The 23,189-nt window shown below is 41.3% G+C and overlaps 1 pseudogene; it reads left to right on the top strand.

Moving 5' to 3' along the window:
- Positions 1-844: 844 nt before the first annotated feature.
- Positions 845-23,181, top strand: LOC130195899 (epidermal growth factor receptor kinase substrate 8-like protein 2; annotated as a pseudogene).
- The last annotated feature ends 8 nt before the right edge of the window (positions 23,182-23,189 follow it).

Genomic DNA, 23,189 nt, shown 5'->3' with positions numbered 1-23,189 from the left:
AAAGAGTGGTCCTTCTTACGAGCAGTGACATTGAAACCTGCAGTGTTCCACTCTGTTGCTCTTCTTTCACCTGTTGAATCAAACTAGTTTAGACCAGTTACGGCTTTGCTGCTCAATCAGAAACATGTTTAAATATAATGATCCCACTTCTAAAGAGCTTGCATCAAATGTATGAAGGCCGATACATTTGGAAATCATATTAATATATATATGTTTTTTTATATTTTTGACAACCATATAAAAGTCACCTAAGGGCATCCCAATAAAGGTCTTGGTGGGGCACTAGTGCTTTACAGCGGTGATAACCAACCTTTGAGTCGTGATTTGTCAAACGGTCCCAAGATGAATCAGAGGATCACAAAATGATTTAAAACATTTTTTTTCTTGCAAAATATAAAAATACAAAATAAAATCATAAAGCCTTCAAATCACTGAGCAGGAAAAAACGCATTTTAGTTAAAATACTCTCTTATTCCCATTTGTATGTGATGCGGGGCCACAAGTTGATATTGCTTTATTTTAAGGGGACACAAAACATAAACGTTTGAAACCACCGCTTACTCCAAAGATACTAAAGCACAGCACATGACAATAAGACGACATAATAAATCATAAATGTCTTTAAATGAAGCTGCACGGAGTGGGTTATTGTTGCTTTTTGTGATGCCGGATAATAACACCGATGAGTGAGTTGCATCACCAGCATGCACCCAAACCAAAGTATTCCGATTTACAGTTAAGCGAGAACAATCCTCCCCCCCCTCCCCCTCCCTCAAGCAAAGTGTCAGCGGAGCTCCGCCCCTTTCAGATTGAGTTACCTGCAGACTCACCTACCGACTGGCAACTGGTCCGTCTGCGCTCTGTTGGTTGACAACTGTGTGTTTCACTGTCTTGGATTTCAACCGTTCAACTGAAAAAACAAGCCGGTACAAAATATCGACAATTTCCCGCTGAGTTCCTGACCGGGCTGCGATGGCGGGCTGATGCTTCTGCCCACGTTTGTCACCTCGCACATCCTGTCAGGAAAACCCACTGTGAGTTCCGATGAGGGGTCAAATAGAGACTACTCCTTTTCTTTCTCTCTGTATTTATTTATTTCTCAGTCGTATGACGTTTGACTTTATAGTTAGGCCTATATTTTTTTCTCAACACCTGTATGGCTTAATTTGAGTTTAAAGTAGAGATTGGTTGGACTTTTTTTTTTCGTGGAGATGAATTATTATGAATAATGTATTATGTTATTATGAAATGTCTCCTAATAATTGGCAGCACATCATTTATGATCTGTGACCAAAGGCTGAAGGTTTGATGTGATATTGATACAAACAAATGGTGCGTTAATCAATTATTAGAGTAATTCACTTACTGCAACATTTGGTTTTGTTTCTGCTTATTCCAGGAGAGCAGAACACTACATGTTGTATCATATATTTAAGTCTGATGTCACCTTCAGCATCTAGCTCTTTGGTGAGAGAAACGTGCTTTAATTTACAAGTTTAGGAATAACCTCATGAATGCTCCACATTAACAGCCAAATGAGAAACACTTATTGCTAATTTGAGAACCGTGTACATTTTGTTTTGTCCTGGTACGAGATGTTTGATCTTAACGTTATATCATATAAATGTGAGCAAAAGGGGAATATCTGTGAAATCTTACCTGATTTTGTCTTGTGTCCTGACTCAGAGACCTGTATAGCTAGATTCAACCTGCAACATCATCACCAGCTATCATAACAGGGTGCTATGATTCACCCAGATGGCTTGCAATGCTTTAAATAAACATAAATCAGACAACTGCAAAGTCCAAATTTCTCATATTTCTTTAGACACAGTACATAAACTATCACTGTCAATAGTGTTTAGGACACAAGCTGCTAAAAATCAGTACTTTTGTTTTTATTTACACTTGGTACATACAGTCAGGTTGTTGTCGTGCAAAACAGCTCATGACATCCTCGGCGCATAAACTGATTGCAAAACCTCATGTCCAGTTAAAGATTTATTTGGTCAGGGTTGCTAAACTTAAAAGTTGAAGTGCATTACCAAAGATGATACATTAGTGATCAGACATGCACGTCACTGTGATATATAATTATTGATTAACTTGTTTTTATTGTCTGTTTTTATCACTTTTAGAATATTAGATAATATAATTCTGAGTTTCAACCCAAAATTAGATTTAACATGTGAAAAAAAACAACAACACAAATTATTTTGTTGACTTTCATTGTCCCTCCCATCGCTCTGATTGGTTGTCACAGAACGCAGCGGCTCATCTCAATTGAAAATAAAAAATTTGGAATAATTTGAGGAAATGTAGATTAAAATATGAGACAGGTGTCTCTAGGAGTAAGATAAGCATCCTGCACACTCAGACTCTAATTTTGTGTAATAATCGTTCTAATAATGTGTAATCACCACTGACTAAAAGGTTGTCAGTATTGAACAATAAGAACCTGAGGTGTGCGGAGGGCCTCTTGCCAGGAGGTTGACAGCACATGACACCCAGCCGCCCCACTCCGGCTTCACCGCTCTCCTGAAACCTGGCGGTGTGCCAGGACAATAGTGAGGAGGGAGGATGAGCAGAGAGATAAGGACAGAAAGAGGAAGTCTACCTTTTGTGCAGGCGAACTGAAGTAAATAGGATTAGTTTTCTTTGCTCATTTGCATTTCTCAGTAAGATTCTGTTGTAGATGATCCTTTAAGCCGGTTGCTGAGAGATACATGCGTGCGTCTGAATAAAACCATGTGTGCAGGAACACAGTACCTTCTGTTGATATCCGTGGAAGCTGTTGTTGTGATTTGTCTTCACTTTGTTTCAGCAGATATGAGCCGATTACCTGAGGGTGATTATGTTGATGATCTGCTGGAAGATAAGCTTGAGTGACAGCGCCCATAACCTGTAAACTGTTACACACATTATTTACCTTGGGAAGTTCACCAATGCTCATCATTATGCAAAACTTGTTTGATACTTCAGAGAGGAGGCCCGCCTCATAACGCTGACAAGGACAAGTGGTAACAGTCTGGTTCGAAAAGTACACTCAAATATTCAGAGCCACTCTGGGTAGCATGCCTTGTGTCGCAAACTGACACAAGTTTATTATCTCACAGGTTGGATTGTTCTTGGAGAGCACTTCAAACTACTTGCTTGTGAAACGACACCCAAAACCTCCCGCTTCCAATTAATCATACAAACTGAAGGCATCGGCCAAAGTGATACATTTCTAACTTCACTGTTAAATACAATTCACTTTAGCCAGTAACATAGGGACGCTTATCAGTGGTGAATGCAGGATAAATTATCATAAAGGAAGTCTGGAGGAGCCCAAACTGTTGTGTAACAGCTTGTTAGGGTCCACAGTTATACTAGCTAGTGTGTGTTTAGCCCTAGTGTGTGCCGTAGACGTGATATGTTATAAAGGTGTGCAGGAGTTTCCTTCGCTCATTTCCTGCTCAGGTTAACCAGATTTAGATGTCGCACGCCACGCCAATTATCAAATACTTAGCTGGGCTGAGCGTAAAGCCACATTAATGAACTGCAGCTATGCAGGTACAGTCATCAACATAGTGGATCTAATTACACAGTGCATATCGGCCTGCTGTCTGCCTTTGTCCCAGATCAGTCCCCCGACTACAGCAGTACAGGCCCAACACCTGGCTCTGCCCAGTGGAAGAGCAGGCTGTTTTGTAGACTACGCCTCCACTTTGCAAACCGTATCTACAACCGCCGTATCTACAACCGCCATATCTACAACCGCCATATCTACAACCTCAACGAGGCTAGCGTTCACTGTACATGAGAGCTCACCAAAATGATGCAACAGGCATTTAGAAGGTCTTTAAAGGGATACATAATGCTGCTTTTTTTTGGTAAACTGTTTGCTCTCCATCCCCATCCACCTCCCTCCATCAACACCCACTCTCGTTCTTTCTCTGATTATCCTCCTGTCTGGTTCTTTCTCCAGGTGGATGTCTTAAACCATGAGTGTTCTGCGATCTCCGTCGAGGCAAGCCAAGTGAGTGTCGCACACATTCCTGCATCTCCCCCCCCCCCCCCCCATATTTACCTTTCTGTGTGTTATGCTGAGTTACTGTCACACAGCTGCGGGAGAATCACTAACCCAGTGTGCAGAAGGTGGTGTGGGTCAGGGACCTCGGGCACAAAGCAGCTCTGTTGAGAATTGTTTGCCTTTGCCTGGGTTTTCCTGGCTCTAGCCTCCCTCCATGCCCCACACACCTCCTTTTACCCTCCCCCTCTCTCCCTTTTCCACACTCCCTCTCTCTCCCTGGCTGGTCCATATGCTCAGAATCTCAGGCTAATCTCATCCAGTGCTTGCCAGTCTGCTCTCTGTATATATCACTCCTATTGTGTGCTACTTGCGTGTATGAGAAGTGACAGTGTGGGGGATTCAGAGGGTTTGTGACACTGACGTCCAGAGGTGGAGGGGTGAGGATGAAGAACATGCAGCGTAACCCCGTCTCCTCTTCTTGTCATTGCAGTGGAGTGGCCAGATCAGACAGCAAGATGAGCGCCAAGGCCCTCTACGGTAAGTGACTGCACGGAAGTGTGAAGGGAAGTTGCTGCCTTGTTGTTGGTCTGTTTTCAAGACGTTGCCTTTACATGCCTTCACCTGTAATTACCTCTGCCCTTATTTCTGTGGCATGAGTCACTACAGACAGATTGATGAGTCATTTAGGAGTTGATTCATTTGGGGGATTATACACTCTTGTTAATAATTGTTAAGGAATAGTTCTGTTTATTAAGTATGTTCTTCAACACCCTTTATTATTTATATTCTTAAATACAGATAATATTCTATATTTTTCTAAAATCCTTAGAAAACAAACTTGATTTATTCTGCTTATTCATATTGCCTGTGGAGTCGAAGCCTGATTGTTGACCTTCACTGTCGTCCATAAATGAGCCGCTCTGTTGCTGGGAGAGGAACACTGAACCAGCAGCACCGCAGTTAATTTTGAGTCAATCCCACATACACCGTCCGGCTGGTGTTAATGTACTCTCACACAAAATCTGTATAAATCCGCATATGATAATAATCTACAACAAATATGCTTTTTCCAAAAAACGACAGCCTAGCTGTTTTCATTTATAAAAAAATAAGCTAAAGTATATTTGAGACATTTATTTTTTTCTTCGATTTTGCATCTGTGCAAATCAGCTTTTTCAAACTGTCCGGCCGTGTAGATCAGCACTGTGACTGAGCCGAATCACTAACATATAAAATGTTCTATTCAAATGACGGTCAGGAAATCCAGCTCCCTCACTTGCTGCAGCCTCGCGGCCTTGCTGGACTATCACAGTCCTCTTCCCAGAACACACACACAGTGATAAGGGGGGCCAAGGTCCTGCTGAGGGGCCCCGTCGTGCTCAGGCTGCTGTCACCTCTGTCAGACGCTGAGGGACATGGGAGGGAGGCAAGGCTCCTGAAGGGAACTTCAGTTTCCAGCTCTGTGCCCGGCCTGCACAGCATGGCGGGGTGTTGTTGTCAGGTTATTTTTGTCTGCATTTTTTTGTCACGTTTTGTGCAGATGTATATTGTCTTTTAGTCTTTTTTGTATACTTTGAATGGAAGAATCTGTTCATGTTAATTTAAGGCTCCATTCATTCTGAATTGTCAGTTCAAAGATAACTACAGTTATGGCTTGTCACTAGCTTATTGCATACCTGTGTGTGTGTGTCTGTTTGTGGGTGTGACTGACATGTGCAGGTTGTGTGTGTGTGTTTGACTGCAATGTGCAGGGTGTGTGTGTGTGTGTGACTGCAATGTGCAGGGTGTGCCTGTTTTTCATGTGTGGTTGGAACAGGGTGGGGATGCCCATGTCCTGCAGGTGAATAAAAGATGCATTGAAAAGTGCAAAGGAAGAGGCGGTCTCACTCCGCGCTGCCTCAGACATTAGCTCACTGGCTCCTGCCAGCACCTCCCTCCACACCAACATAGAGGAACATTGTGTAGCATAAACGATAGAAACCTTCACTGAGGTTTGCCGGGACAAGCTGCTCTCGTACATGGCTGCCCTGTTCCAAATATAGAATGGCCTCAAATGACAGATGATGTATTGCAGGAAGGCAAGATGCTCCCGAAGCATCTGACTGTGCACCTCGGTGTCTGTGAAGTGCTTTTGTGCTGTAAGTCCACAGGACCCACCCACTGCTGTGATTCCTATGAAATATCCCGCTGCATGTGTGACGAGGCTGTGCTGTTTTTCATTGGCTTATTGCATCTTATATGGCAGATGGTCACTTCTCACTGGAGGATGACAGCAGCTTGCCTGTCCTCCCGAACCACAGAGGCACAATGTTGTGCACCATCCATAACAGTGGGAGATATTTGGATAGATTAATGTATGTTGCTGAGTAAACATGTAAAGGAACAACAGCAAAAGTCACAGCTCAATATCCCGTTTGCAAAACTCCCATCATTCACACAGTGCAGCACAAAGCAGATGCAAAGGATGCACAGGTTCTCCCATCTGATCTGTTATCAGCAGTTTTGGTGTTAAAGCAGAGACGTCACATCAGATTCATCACTCCTTGACCTCAGACCATCCGGCAGCTCTCTTTAAATTCAATTTTCAATTCAGTTTATTTTGTATAGCTCAATATCACAAATTACAAATTTGCCTCAGAGGGCTTTACAATCTGTACACATACAACATCCCCTAAAAAGTTTCAGTTTCACGGCATTGTATCAAAATGTTTTCCTGCCTTTCTTCGGGGATGAGTCATCATATTGCAGATATCATGTCTCAGTTTGTTTAAAGGGAAGTTATAAGGAGGTAAGATTGTCCGATTGATCTCGGTCATGTATTGGTTTGGTAATCGGCCAAGGCGCTATGTTTGTCACTGGTCATTGACTCTGGAGAAGATCTGCCCATCCACCTGCTAAGTGGCTCTTATTGCAAGCTGTTGCAGCGCTGTGAATTGATTGGCGTGAATGTCAGCCCATTAATAAGACATGGGGCGAGCTCAACTTTCAGTATGACACTTGACGCTTGTGTTTCACCTGTGTTGAGCCAAGCAGGAAGGAATCCGCAGAGAGGGAATAGCAGGAACACGTTTGCGTCATTTAGGCAGCGGCAGCGGTTGCAGACAAAAAAAGCTGCCGGGATCATGGAAAAAGCCGAGCTCTATGAAGCCTATTTAATTAACACTAAATCAACAATAAATATATATTATGATATTTAGAGGCTTGGCACATATTGGTTAAGAGTTAAACAAACAGCAGAGCTTTTGTGTCACAGTCACCAAAAAGTACATAAAGTGAAATGTGGCTGGGCGTCTGTATGGAGAGAACGCCTGTGCTGCATCAAAATGTTGACTCTATTGGGTGGGGGACATACAGAGACCTGATATGGATCTGGAGTTGATAACAACATGCTATCATTTATCAGTAATTGTTACCTGCAGACTATTCAGGCGGTAAATAGGTCAATGAGCACACTGGTTTGAAGACAATGGTCGCAGCCAACAGTATACACAGTGCTGTCAACAATTCCAATTGATTGTGATTTCAAATAGATTGATTACAAAATACATAATAACTTTTAACAGGTCAGTATTTTAAATGTATTTATCTAAATAATTTTTGGGGGAATGTGGCAAGATCCGGTGCTAAGAAATAAAGTGCCAACATCTGCAGTACCCCAAATGGCCACTTGAGGATGACATCAAAAGCAAATCCATCTCCGCAGACTACATGTTAAAATGCCCAACTTTACAGCAGAAGTTAACAGTAATGTTTATAGTCGGGTACAAAAAAACGGTCTCGGTCTCTGACAAATGTGAATGTTTATTTAACTCACATGTTTTAATTATATTGTTATATATTTATATAGAAATCAGCTCTCCTGAGACAAGACCGAAGCTGGTGTATCATCAAATTGCATGTGCATTGTCTAATTTATTTGTTGATATCATTACTGGGATAAGATGTACACCATCCTGCTTCAAATGCAACCAACAATGTAACTCATTTATAATTAGACTTTTTTTGTAAACGTTAACGGCTGTCACACTTTGCCGCCCTCATTCACATCTGTCAGACAGGAGAAAGCTGTGACTGTCTGGAAAGAAATATGTATACCTAGAAGAATCAGCACTGGGTCTCTCAGTCTTGATGCACACTCTGGTCTTGGTCATGACTTCATTTTTGTTTAATACTGGACTTCACCAGATGGCCAGAAATAAAACTCCAAATAAATGATAATGTTGCTCCGTAACGGCCAGATGTGTAAATATGCAACTACTTGCAGGTTCCTCATACAAACTTAATATTTATTAATATATCAATGTTGCGTCGATCCTGGATTTTTTTAGGGGGGAAGTAGATAGGTTTTGTAAATGTTTGTGCAAGTAGTTTCGTCTTAAAATATGTCTAGAGTGAATCTTTCCTGTGTGAATCTCTGTGGTGACATTAGTTTAATTTAAATCACTGGTAGCACTGCCAACAAAATATTGACATGCCCCTATTTAACGTACACCAGCGTTACTATTTAACAGGTTTGTTCTAAAAATGAGAAAATGTCAGGCTAAATTTACGGCATATTGAGCAACACTTAGCGTGGTGCTGTCGAGAAGTAGTACTATCGATCTTTGACCCTGCAGTAAATCGGCGCCTGTAATTGCCGCCCTGGGTTATGCAAGATGTAATGCTAGGGGTCAAATCAAGTCACACAAACTATTGTATATGAGATTCAATAATTAACTTCTCAGATAGTTCTGCTCATTTGATTTGCCTTCTTGCAGGACACAAAATGATGTAAACAATTTTCAAAGTCTGGACCACTAATAAAAACCCGTTGTTTTACTGCACTGTTGTTAAACAGCCGGAGACTGAAAACACACCTTTTCCGACTATATCTGGATTAAAACACAGATTTGCACTTCAGTGGCACTTAAATAGCTCTTACTTATGGTACTTTTGTAGTTCGACTATGTTGAGGAAATGTTACTTCCTGTATTCTTGTTGTTCTTAGTTTGTACTCTGAAATGCACTTATTGTAAGTCGCTTTGGATAAAAGCGTCTGCTAAATGACATGTAATGTAATGTAAAATACCATTTACTATTCATTAAAAATGTATGTTAATATTGAATAGTGTATTCATAAAATATATTTGTGTATTGTACAAATAAAACATGAAGACAACGCCCCACACGTTACATATTATAGTCACTTCCTTATTGCTATGCTGGTCTTTTCAGCTTGCACACAAGTGTTTTGTTTCAGCTGTTCTCTCTGCTGACACGGGCAATATGTGGAGTTTAGGTCAGTGTCACTGCTGGCTGTTTAGATCAAAGATGTACACTATGATCACAGGCAGTACTGGGATTGTCAGTTTTTCACTTTTGGTGTTTTTGTTTTCTTATCAACAGAACAGAGGAAAAAATACTCCAACTCCAATTATATCATGCAGGAGACGTCGCAGTATCATGTTGAGGTAAGAGCCGCTCTATTTGTGATTATCTGGGAAAAAAACATCATTTCAAAATGTTGACCATTTCTGTATTTAAAAACGTTTTCAGAAATAAAGCAAACATATATGTAGAAGTAGAAAGCTTGCTAAAGATTTAAAATGTAACAATGCATGTTTAATTAACAGTGTTAGAAGGGTTGGGAGGTTAACAGAGAGGCTCTTTAACTTTACTTTATTATTAAAGTTAAAAATAATAGTTTCATGGATCTTGCTCTCTGAATCCCCTTCTGTATTACATGTTTGATTTACTTCATCAGATACGTGTCTGCATCATTCATGTGTTGATTATGGATGTGCTTCACCTGACTTGCGACTGGGAAAGGGAAATAAAGAGTTATGGAAATAACATAAAATTAACTCAATACAAATATAATAGAGATACAGTATCATTTTAAAATATGCATAAGATGGAAAATCTTGTTTGGCTATTGCAGTAGTTGTAAACTCGATCGGTATTAGGTGTACAGATGTAATTCAGCTAGTTTGTTCTTATTCTTTCTTTTTCTCAATAATTCCTGTCACACATATACAAAATTAAGGCTAAACAGTAATGATTTTTTTTAAAGTTCACTGAACCTCATGGGAAAAACAAGATAAAAGAAACTTACTCTAAATGTTATGTATTGTTCTTTTGGCCAGAGATAAATGCGGAACGTTAATCTCTTTAGTATTCTTTCAAGAGTCAATTCATATATTATAAAACTCTTTGATAAAGCAATCAGGCCTCCAAATGCGTCGCTGTTATCACACATGGCCATGTAATAATAATCATTTATTTTATATAGCGCTTCTCGAGACACTCGAAGTCGCTTTACAGTCCAGAGTCCAGTAGTCATACACACACAGTCATCCCTGTGGTGGTAAGCTACATCAGTAGCCACAGCTGCCCTGGGGCAGACTGACGGAAGCGTGGCAGCCATTCAGCGCCTACGGCCCCTCCGACCACCACCAACATCCATTCACATCCATACGAACCGGGGTGAGGCTGCGGTGCATGTCTTTATGATGGTGGGGGAAACCGGAGTACCCGGAGGAAACCCACGCAGACACGAGGAGAACATGCAAACTCCACACAGAAAGGACCTGGACGACCAGGATTCGAACCCAGGGCCTTCTTGCTGTGAGGCGACAGTGCTAACCAATGAGCCACCGTGCTGCCCATGTAGTCTCAGATCAGAGTCTCACTGGTGGCAGCTGCATGCTGAGAGAGCCAAAGTGGTAGTAATATGTCAGCTTTGATATCAGATAAAACAAGTGATCAAGTTATGCTGTTAGCTGAAGGCATCATGAAGAATCTTCAAGTTAAGTAGTTTTACAGATAATGTAAGAAGAAGAAGAAAACAGGCCTTAATATACAGTACAGCACACCTCAGTTTTGGAAATTATTATTAGCTTTCTTGCTGAGAGTTAATGAGAAGATTAATATCCGTCATGTCTGTATGTTCAATATGAAGCTGGAACCAGCAGCTGATTAGCTTAGCTTAGCATGCATGTGAACAATGCATGTACATTGGTAACAATCCACCTAACAGCTAGTCTAAGCTCAGTAATGAACACTTTTCTTTCATGAATACAAACAAGTTGTGTTTTCTACTCAGCATCTCTCCACGTTCATTATGGACAAGACCGAGTCCATTACCACGGTGGACGATGCCGTCAGGAAACTGGTCCTTCTGGACTCAAAAGACAAAATCTGGACCCAAGAGATGCTCCTGCAGGTCACCGACAAGGCGGTCAGGTTGCTGGACTGTGACACACAGGTACAGCTTCACATCTGTCCACACATCATCAGATTATGTTTGCATGTAATACACCTCACATTCAAAGGCACTGGTTTGTGTTTGGGATCTACAGCATCACACACAAAGCCAGCACTAGTGAGGCTTGGAGTTTGAAAGATGTGAGAATTTTACCAGCCAGGGAGTTTCTAATAAAAAATGCATTGAAGGTCCATTATGGAACGTGTTGGATCCATTGTTTTTAGAGTTTAAAGTAAGGATATATTGGCTTTCTGTTCATCGATATTAACAATTTGTCACAGGACGATTTGTGTGAACACAATAGCCCGACTCAGGAGACAGAACTGCAAATAATAGATAGATGTATAGATAGATGTATACTTTATTGATCCCGCAAGCGGGAAATTACAGGCAGATCCAGGAAGATTACAGCATAACACGAGGGAAGAGAGCAGAAAATAAAAAACAACCCCCAGAATATGCCCCTAGAGGGGTACAGTGTGGGAGCAGAAAAAACACCTCAGCACAAAAGCACATACATCTAAACAAGACATGCAACGTGAGGAAGGGGGGAGGGGAGATAAACCAAAGACTGGGTGGTCAAGCTCAGCCGTAGGGGGGCAGAGGGTAACCAGCGTAGACAGGCAGCCAGCCATCTGGCAGCCCGTTAGAGCGCCAGTAGACCACACTGACAGCATAAAGCAGGCGAAGGCGAATAATGATCTTTACTCAAAAAATAATCAGGAACAGAACACTCAGAAATATAGCGACACAATATGGACCGCACAAGGGCTTGGGCTGGAAAACACAAGACAATCTGGCAGAGGACAAGTGCAAGTGAAGGGACCCAAGTAGACAGGGACTAACGAGGGAATGAGCAACAGGTGAGACGGGCATGAGGACCAGGTGAAGGTAATGAGGGATTGACAAGGGAGTGATCAAAGTCCGGTGAGAGAACAGGTGAAGGGAGTTGGACTGACGAGATGGGAAGCATAATCTGGAACGAAATGATAGTTAGTGAAACAGGCAGACAGGATGAAAACAACTAATAAAAAGGTGTGGAGCTAAACTGTTACACAATTCCGTTTTTTATCTGTTTCACAAGTGCCCCAATTTAGTACAATACAAACATGCTCAGATGCCTGTTTAAGTATTAATTAAATGTGGTAGCCTCCAATTGAATAAAAAATAACTTTTTTTACACGTCATAATGTCCAAGATAATGTTTGTGGTTATGTCAATGTCAACCTTTAAAGGAATACTTACACATTTTGCTTATTTGTCTAAAGTTACATGAGAAGACTGATATCCCTCTGTCTGTTCAATATGAAGCTACAGTTAGCTTAGATTAGCATAAAGATGAGAAGCAAGCAGTCAGCAAGCCTGGCTTGGTCCAAAGATAACAAAATCCCACAACACTCCACGTAGATTCACAAATTATTGTTTTTTACTCTTTAATTTGAAAGAATTAAACAAACAGTATATGATTATTGTTAATTAGTGAGTTTTAAGAACAGGGTTAAACATTTAGTTATTGTTTGACAGAGCTAGGCTAGCTGTTTTTCTCCAATTCCCGTCTTTGTGCGAAGCTAAACAGTTGCTTGTGCCCTCTTCGTATTTGCCATGCAGAGATGAGAGGGGCATTAATTCTCTCATCACTCTTTGAAGACTATTTGTAGGCCTAGTATTGTTCTATCATTCTCAGGCCCACTCAGATAGGCAATTATCTTTGTCTTCCTCTTCCTCCACCTCCTCTTCTAACTGTTCCTCCGTTGTGCTCCTGCAGGAAGAGTTGGAGAACTTCCTCTTCCCACAATCCACATGAGTCAGACGGTCCTGAATCAGACGCGATACCCTCCGTCCTCCTGCTGGTGTGTCAGGACAACGAGCAGCACAAACCCGACATCCACTTCTTCCACTGCGACCAGGTGGAGGTGAGTCCGTTTAAATGATGCAGGCTTGGCTCCGTTTGCGTCCTTTATCGTCGGTGCATGATTGGCTGGCTTTGTGTTTTATGTCATTTGTAAATCCAAGCTGCTGTTGTTGGAGCTCCAGGTCAGATTTCAAGTACTGTTGGTGGCAGTGTGCTTGTGTGTATCCTTTACATTTTTTGCAGCCTTAATCAGCGAAATTTTCTCAAGGGAAGGTCAATCCCTGAAAGGATCTAATACTATAACTTGTTGTCAAGATATTACCTCTCAGTTGTTCAGAATCTCCAGAATACTAGTAAGTTCAAATAAATAATTTACAAGAAATGTTGGCTCATAAACACTGAGCAGGGTTGAAGGATCTGAATACGACCTTTGGATCATCACATATCGCTTACCTTTGTCTTTATTGAAATAATATAAGTGAATGAGGAGTTCCTTATCTATCAAAACTCTGACGCTTCAGTTATTCAATGTGGAGAAAGAATAGAACAGCTAAATCTTTCCAAAAACCAAAGCTTTGCATAGATGATCATAATTAAAACTACATTTTCTAAATATATGAATGGATTATACGTTACTTCAATGCATTCAACTGCAAACTTTCATAATTCAATTTGTCATGGCAGTATTGTAACTGGATCTCGGCTCTAGAGAAACTGCTTTCAGCCTTAAAACTCCACCACCATTAAGGATAAAAAGGTTGACTGTATGTCTCTCCTCACTTTCTTCAGGCGGAGATGGTTCATGCAGATATAGATAGTGCCATTGGAGACGACAAGCATGGAAAGAAAATGAGGCTTCAGACTCTGAAGTGAGAACAGTGAAACACACACAGCTTCTTGCAGTCAAATACACATCAAAGGAGGCCACACAGACTTCTAATGAGAAGTTAGCTAACTTGATTGTAGATTTCTAACGGTCTCAATGCCTCCTCCTCGTCCTCCAGGGTGAACCAGGAGAAAATGAAGCGTCACAGAGAAACTATCCTTCCTCGCCGCCTAAGGGCCTGCCACCTGCTGTGATGGGACGTGCAGCAGCCATGAACACGCAGGGTGAGAATACACAAACTGCACATGTACTCAAAGAACGCCTTCTCACATGCACAGCTCACATTTTATGCAAAAGTTGCATTCACATGAGCTTTTGTTGTGTTTGCATGTAGATCAACAAGCCTCCAGACAAAATGACACAGAGTCACATGAAAAACTGGCCCAACGCATCGAGAAGGATGTGGTGAGTGTTTTTATCCACACGGACACCGGTCCTTACATTACACAGCTCCTTTCACGGGCTCATGATGCTATGGTCTTTAAGTTAAACCACAGTATTTGTCTCCCTCAGCAAATCCTCAACTGTTCCCTGGATGACATCGAGATCTTTGTGGCGCGGCTGCAAAAGGCTACGGAGGCTTTTTCTCAGCTCAACCAGCGCCACAAGAGTAAGAAGAATAAGAAGAAAGGACCAGCAGGTCTGTCTCCCTTTCTTCTTCTGTGGTGGCACGGATGCAGTGACAATATGTTGGTATTGCTCACATTGCCATGTTTCTCTGTTTGTGTCCTGTGGCCCTGGACTGTCATCCAGTGATGCATGTGTGGTAGCAGTGGCCAGTTTGTAACACAAGTAACACAATACTCATTACTCAAGTGTCATATTATTACTTCGCATCCACTCCTTGGGAAAGCTGAACTAATATATGTCTGGCATGTTAAAATGATTATCAGTGTGCTTTGATCCGTCTGTTATTATGTCAAAGATATTGGCATACCAAAAGAAAGCAATTGTTAAACTATGCATGGAGGCTGCCTTGGTCACAACTATTTCAATTGAAAACAAAAGTGTGCATCTATGAACCGAAAGTGTATTAGCAGATAATTATAACAAAGTAAAGGTGCCAAGTAATATTCTAGACTGTAACATGTCGCTGAGTAATGTTTTACCAACCAACACTGCTGTGATGCAGTGATTTTATGTCAACACACTTTGTTTCCATCGCAGCAAGACATTCTTTACATACATGCACGTGATGTGTTGTTTTCTATGTGCCTGGTCAGGTGCAAACACACAACGTGTGTGTTGTCCCCGACTACACAGACAAATGAGCTGAAAATGATGTATTCTCTTTCTAGAGAATCAGTTTCTCAACTTATGGGTCAGAATCCCATATCGGGTCATGTTGATCAAGACGTTTCACATATACAGGACTGTCTCAGAAAATTAGAATATTGTGATAAAGTTCTTTATTTTCTGTAATGCAATTAAAAAAACAAAAATGTCATGCATTCTGGATTCATTACAAATCAACTGAAATATTGCAAGCCTTTTATTGTTTTAATATTGCTGATTATGGCTTACAGCTTAAGAAAACTCTAAAATCCTATCTCATAAAATTTTAATATTTCCTCAGACCAAGTAAAAAAAAAGATTTATAACAGCTGAGTGTTTGTCAAGGCTCAGGAAACCCTTGCAGGTGTTTCGAGTTAATTAGACAATTCAAGTGATTTGTTTAATACCCTACTAGTATACTTTTTCATGATATTCTAATATTTAGAGATAGGATATTTGAGTTTTCTTAAGCTGTAAACCATAATCAGCAATAAATCAGAATAAAAGGCTTGCAATATTTCAGTTGATTTGTAATGAATCCAGAATGCATGATATTTTTGTTTTTTTTAATTGCATTGCAGAAAATAAAGAACTTCATCACAATATTCTAATTTTCTGAGACAGTCCTGTATATTATATGAATATAATTAGATATAGTAAAATCAGTAGGTCTGATATATTTAATATTTATTCAAACTTCCATAGCTGAAAATACAATTTAAAAGAATACGATCCCTAAATTCCCATTACATGACTCTGGTTTCTGGGGTTGTGAGAATGTTGAGACCTTCTGGGTCACAAGTTGAGAAACACTGATGTAGCACATTCTTTCTTACGCTTCACTCTCTGGTCAAGATGATTTGTTTCTGTCTATGAGCTAACCATTATTGTACTGCTTGCGTTTATATACCTGACAAAATACAATTTCCTTGAACTGTGGCCAGAAAGTGACTCCTGTGTCCTGTCTGTGATATGTCTCTATGGAGGGCTGGTAACTCTGGAGTCTGTGTGTGGTCATTGTTGCTCTGGTTGTTTATAGAGGGCATGCTGACCCTGCGAGCCAAGCCCCCCACTGAAGAAGAGTTCATTGATAGCCTGCAGAAACTGAAGCTGGCCCTCAACCTCTTGGTGAGATATCACAGCTCCTAACCTCTCCTCAATCATCGCTTGTCTTCTGTTCATCGCCTTCTCACTGTCTGTCTGTCATGGCGCCCCCTGCAGGCCAAACTGAAGAAACACATACAAAATCCAAGTGCGTCTGAGCTGGTTCATGTCCTCTTCGGCCCCCTGGAGCTGGTAAGAGCTATGAATCTGTTCAGTGTGTGTGTGTGTGTGTGTGTGTGTGTGTGTCTGTGTCTGTGTGTCAGAGACATATGTGGATGAAAGGTATTACAGGTGATGCCATCATCTTTTGTGAATGCCAACGATATTAATCCACTCGAAATAAGTCATCCATGTCATCTGCTATCCTCGATGTTGACTGAGCCCTGAAGAAGACGCACAGACTCAAAGCTGTTAAGCGCTCGCATTGTTGCCGTCAGACGTTCCTCTCACTGTTTTTATTTTTTTTGCCACCACACCTTGGCGCTCTGCTAAACGCTCACCTGGAAGACTGGAGCATCGTGACTTTGATACTGTTGGATAGAACGCCAGCTGTGATTAAGCTCTGCCGGTTGATCATGTGCAGTTATCTTGTTTGATTTGCTTGATACGGTTCAGATAAAGCCAGAGCAGTAATATTCAAAGTGCGGTGCCACGGCGTCTCGCTTACCTCAATAATCAGTGTCAACATGCAGCACTTTAAAATGCATGTGTTGTTTTACAATATCGTTAAGATGCAGAGATTTCTGATGCATTTAATTGCTTTTCATTTATTACTTTCATGTCATCTGAAAATACAAAATCATCTTCAGATTAAACAGCTTAGTTCAGTTTCTTTTCTTTATAAGACACTAGACACAACATCTTAAACATATTTTATGATTGGCTAAAATATTGCTGGAGTATTGAGTAGAAAACTTTCCAATAAATGGCCCTTAATGTTTGGTATATAATAAATATATACAAACATTGCTAAAAAGTTAACTTCTGAATGCGTCCACAGGTGCTGCAGAGCTGTGGGAGTCCTGAACTTGTGCGTTCCGTCATCTCCCCTCACTTCTCCAAAGACACGGTCGACTTCCTGCGGGGACACCTCACCCCCAAAGAGACGATCATCTTTGAGCTGCTGGGGGATGGATGGACCAAACCTAGGTACATAAGTAGCTGCATTTAAATAGCACGTTTATCCAAAGCGCGTCACAACTTCAAGCCTCACATTCACACACCCAGTCACACACTGACCACATGCAAACTGCTCAGCCAACCGAGAGCTCAGTGTGTTATTTTGACCGGCTCTTTTTGTATGGATGTGTAGCTTAAGGGTCACATGCTGACTATCCTGTTGCTCCTGTTGCAGAGCGGAGTGGCCCAGAGAGCAGTGTGCGCCTCCTTATCGTCCTAAGTTTCGTAATGGCTGGGAGCCGCCGTTGGAGCTCCTCAGGACGGCCCCGTGGGAAACAGAGGGACCCATGGGGCCACTGGGGTCTCCTACCAGCCCCGATTACAGAAAACACTCAGCTGAAGACGTAAGGGGGCGTGTTTGTCGGCTACTGTCTGTGATGCACCGACCATTAAAGGTCCTAAACCTGGACATGTAACAATCTGTCTGCTTTTTCAGTATTATGGAACACAATCCTCAAACTCGTCAAATGGGTAAGTAATGAAGTCCTTCCCAAACGTTCACACGTCAGAAAACATGTCACAGTGTGATGAGCGGCTACCATTTGTCTTAACAGGTCTTACAATGGGATGCCCCCCACTCGCAAATATGCCAAAATTCGCTACCACTTCGTAGCACGGAATGCCAACGAGCTGTCAGTGCTGCAGGATGAAATCCTCGAGGTAAACGTCTTTTTAAATAAAAAGATAAAATCTAAACAAATGCATATGTACATTGTATCATCTGGCAGGGAGGATGCAACCCCCTCCCCAAAAACATAAATTGACATTTAAACTTTACCTAATGGGCTTTGTCTTCTGGAAACAAATTGTTTTAATGAGCGAATGTCCAGTGTTAAACCATGAAAGGTCACTTCTAGCACTGAAGCAATTTCAGCTCTGCATTGTGTGTGTATGTGATGTGTTTGTGTGTGTGTGTGTTACTCCCAAGACTTGAGTTTAATTACAGTTAGCAGGACTGAGGTGTGAAACATGTCTCACAGGTGATAGAGGATGACAAACAGTGGTGGAAACTACGGAATCGCAGCGGTCAGGCCGGCTACGTCCCCGTCAACATCCTGGACCTGGTGAAGATCGAGGAGCCAGACGGCGTCTACAACCAGGTGACCTGTTGTACTATACATGCAGTGCATTACCATGACATTCTCTGGTGTGGCTGTGTATGTGTGAGCTCTTAAAGGAAAGTATTTCAGCAGCAGCAATCACGGCGATACGGCAGCAAACAACTATTATCTATTTAAAAACAGTGGAGTAATGTTGACTGATGCTCGTTGGTAGAGCGTGTCGTCCTGCAGTCAGAGGATCGGCACAACATGTCATGTGGCTGTATTGATCCCCGACTCCATGTCGATGTGTCCTTGGGCAAGACTCTTAACCCCACACTTCTCCTGTAGGCTGTCCCTGTGGTGTATGAATGGGTATGAATGGTAATGATAGACAGTCCTGGTGTGCAGGTGGCCTCTGCCCAGCCGTCGACGATCCTTCAGTCCTGATTATGGAATTTAGCACTTTTTTCTGATGGCATTGTTACATTCATCCTGAGCCTTTTGTAGCTGTGTGGTGTAATGATATACTTTCCACAGGCAATGCAGCCACAGGAAATGTTGTGTTGTGAATTCACTTTATCCAGCTTTTTAATCTTTTTTATATTACAGGTCACTCTCACTTACTTTGCTTACAGTCATGATCGTTCTCTCAGCTGTGTTATCAAGAGGGATCACAATACATTCTGGGAAATGCAATCATAAACTAAAGTATGATGTAATGAGATGGGTCAATGTTTCCACTGCTTCTGGTGGAAATCAAATATTACTGTTGGGAATTGTTGCATTGTTGCGGGAGAAAAAGTGCAAAGGGCACATGAAGTAGTCCTGATGAAGAGATTTTAAAGGGATAAATAATCAGTTGAATAAAAACCTATATATATATATAAACAATGGGTAGTATGTAAAAGTCCCAACCTTTTTTTCTTTTTGTACAAAGCTAAAAAACTATGTAAAAGCAATGTTTGTAGTCATATCATCTGCACGCTGCTTCTAGATCAGTGCAGCTTTGTGGACAATCTCTCAGCACGTGTTGTGATCCTCGTCACTGTACAGCAATACGTTCCCACCCTCAACAAAAGCATTCCCATGGCCACGCACTGCACATGCACGCTGCATACTGGTTTACCAACGCCCTGCAGCAGATACTGCATGCAGCTACTCTTCCTCGTGTCAAATTCTTTCACACACATATCTTATTTTTTGGCTCCTGGGCAAACATGTATCAACCACCAGTGAGATGAAAAACAAACCTGTTTGTGGAATAATAGCTGGTTTCTCATGAACTGTGTGTGTGTGTGTGTGTGTCTGTGTCTGTGTGTGTGTGTATGTATATGTATGTATGTATGTGTGTGTGTGTGTGTGTGTGTGTGTGTGTGTGTGTGTGTGTGTGTGTTTGCAGCCAGGCTGCAGTACGTCATCTCCTGGTTCTCTGAGCCATGGAGACAGCTTCAAGAATAGACCCAAAGATAAAAGTCAGTGAACACTAACAAAAGTCAACAAAGCACGATTTGTTTTATTTATTTATTTGTGACATATTTGTCATAATTGCTCAATTATGCCGTCTGCTGTCCTGTTTCTGTTGTGCAGTGATGGACGAGGTCAACAATGAGTTATTGATGATGATCACCGCGAACAAAAGCCAGCCGCCCGCCAGGAAGTTCCGCGTGGAGCGATCCTCCAGCAGCCATGTACCGCTCACCTTTGACTCGAGCCAGGAGCAGGTCACTGCATGGCTCAGCGCAAAGAGTTTCTCAAAACCGTAAGTCACTCACAACATTTATCAATCCAGCAGAGTAAATGTCTCCAACACCAAAATGTTTTCACTAAAACGGCAGAAGTAGGGCCATTAAAAGCTGCATTGTATGTCTACTCTAATAGCCAGAGGTGGAATGAGTAGAATATGTACTTCTGTGAAAATGTACTTCAGTAAAAGTCAAAAAGTAGGTAAGTTACAAGATACTCTGAGTATTTGTAACTATGAAATTAAAGAACATCTTTAGGCTACAAATATATGGCATTGAATGTCAACGTATACATAAGTGGAACAACATCAACAACAACACCCTCTCTGTCCAATCAACAGACTGTGCAGTCTGTCAATGCATACAGCTGAGCATCACTTATATAAATATATATGCTGCCTTCTCAACTGTAGCCTCACTAGGATTTAACCAGAAAAGAGAAAAACTCAGAAAATTAATCCTGCGATGGACGCAGCGGTGCCTGAAACTTATTTTAGAATCAGCAGAGTTTGTGGGCAAGTGGACATGTGCAACAATATAATCTGCACAGCAGACTGCAGCCACTGGCACACGTATTAAAGCAAAGTAAAGGTTGGACAACATGTACACAAGGCGTAGCACGCACACACTACTATGTTGCTAGGCAACGTCTTAGCCGCAACAGAGTGGTTACTGACGATCTTGTTTTAAGATTTCCGCAGTGTGTTGTCGTGCTTACCCGTCTGAACGACACACCAAGTTCTCCACAATCTGCTGCAGGTTCAACTTCTCTACCCGTTCACCCTAAAACACTGCCTATTTCTCCCAGTATAACCAGTCTACTCTGCCTGTTTGTCCCAGTATCACCAGTTTTCTTGTCTACTCTCACTGAGCTTCTCAACTTCGCGGCACTTTTAGCCAAGTGACATGATGATGTCATTAATTCAAATAGATGCAACTTTTTTTTTTAAGCTATGTCAAAGGACATGAATGCTAAGCACACGTGATCTTGGATCTGGTTGTGCATTCCTCTCTTTCACATGACTAGTACTCTGCGACATGATGCTTAGCAGAGTTAAATGGGTGTGATAGTACGAGCCTAAGTTGTAGCCTGCTTTTATAAAAAGTAAAATAGAAGGGAAAAAAAAGTACACGCATACAAAAAATGACATTGTTACAGAGACAAGATCAAATGTAATCTGTTACTTCCACCTCTGCAATTATTTTACTGTCATACCTCCACAAATATGAAATGGATTGCAATGACATTCACGCTCCCTTCAGGATGACAGGGGAAGAACAGGTGTAATTAATTACATTGATGATGGCTCAGTTCCATTAAATGTCCCAGTAAGCCATCCCAGTAAGCCATGCACAATACCAGGATGCTGTTTTTGCTGCTGTTTTATTTTAAAATACAGCCAACATTTTATCTTTGGATCGACAGTGTTTTAGCAACATTGGTGCACTTAGGCTACCAATAGGAATTATATTAAGAAGTATATTCATATTTTATGTTTAGTAAATGAATTGTTTGTTTGCAGGACTGTTGAATGTTTGGGGATCCTGACTGGAGCTCAACTCTTTTCCCTCAACAAAGAAGAACTGAAGGCGGTGTGCGGGGAGGAAGGCGGCCGTGTCTATTGCCAGGCCACCGTGCAGAAAGCACAACTAGAGGTCGGTCACTTGTTCAAGTAGCTCGCAAACTCTGTGCACACCTGTTTCAACAAAGTTGTTTCATTCACAGTTAGACCACAATAGTTTATTTTTAAACGGACAAATGAACACCGGTTCAACACGTTCGAGAAAAAATAATTAATTACCCACTAGTCATTCAATGTAAGATGAACTTGTCATAACTTGTGCGCACACATTTGTAAATGGGGAACAGAAGTTTCAAGAGAAAATACTTTTTTAATGAACTGTGTAACTTGCAGAAGACCAGCGGGGACTCTGAGCTGCAGGAGATCATGAAGCGGCGGCAGCAGAGGATCGACTCTGGCAACCAAGACTGAGCAGCACGACCCTTCCAGAAGATGGTGACCCACAGTGGAACAGACTGAGATGTTGCATACATTTTTAAATGTGTATTTATTTTGTATCACCCAACATGTATGTATTCCAGTGTTTTCTTTTCTTTTCTTTGATTTTCATTGTCACATTACATTTGGTTGTCGTGTGAACAGAGAAACATATGAATCTATGCACAGTGTATGTGTGTGTGTCTGTGTGTGTGTGTGTGTCTGTGTGTGTGTCTGTCTGTGTGTCTGTCTGTGTGTGTGTGTGTGTCTTGGAACATGTGTAAGCACAACATGCATGTAATGTACATATTTGTATGATCAGTGTGGTCAATGTTTATGCTCATTGGCGATATTCCAGCTGTTTACTGAATGACTAAAATAAGTAGATCTTAGCTATCGCATATCTAAATCTGTGCCAGAATGTTTGACACATTTTCCGATATATAGCCAATTATTTTCATATTACTGTTTACCGGTACAATAAAACACTCTATTTGTGTCAGAAGTAGTCTCATCCTGCTGGTAACTGCAGATCAGCAGTAGGTATTAACATGACTAATGTTGCTGTTTATAATCAGAATTCAATTTCACAGAGAAACTGTCAATAATCTTGCATGAAGTTATTGTCAATAACTGTGAGATGATGTGATGAAAGTGTTTTATGCAGCATGATATGTCGCAGTGTAAACTGCACAGACAGGAATGATGAATTTATGCGATTATGTGATATAAAATAATGAAATGAAGCTTTAGGAAAAACATTGAGACGGTTGTAAATATTATGGGACAAATTGTTTAAAATTAATATTGTAAAAGAAAAAAAACTTGCAAATATTTGATATCTTTG

This window comes from Pseudoliparis swirei, chromosome 6 (genome assembly GCF_029220125.1).
Source record: "Pseudoliparis swirei isolate HS2019 ecotype Mariana Trench chromosome 6, NWPU_hadal_v1, whole genome shotgun sequence".
Taxonomy (NCBI): Eukaryota; Metazoa; Chordata; class Actinopteri; order Perciformes; family Liparidae; genus Pseudoliparis; species Pseudoliparis swirei.
Note: the sequence above shows the minus strand (reverse complement) of the source record. Positions and strands in the feature narration are given on the sequence as shown.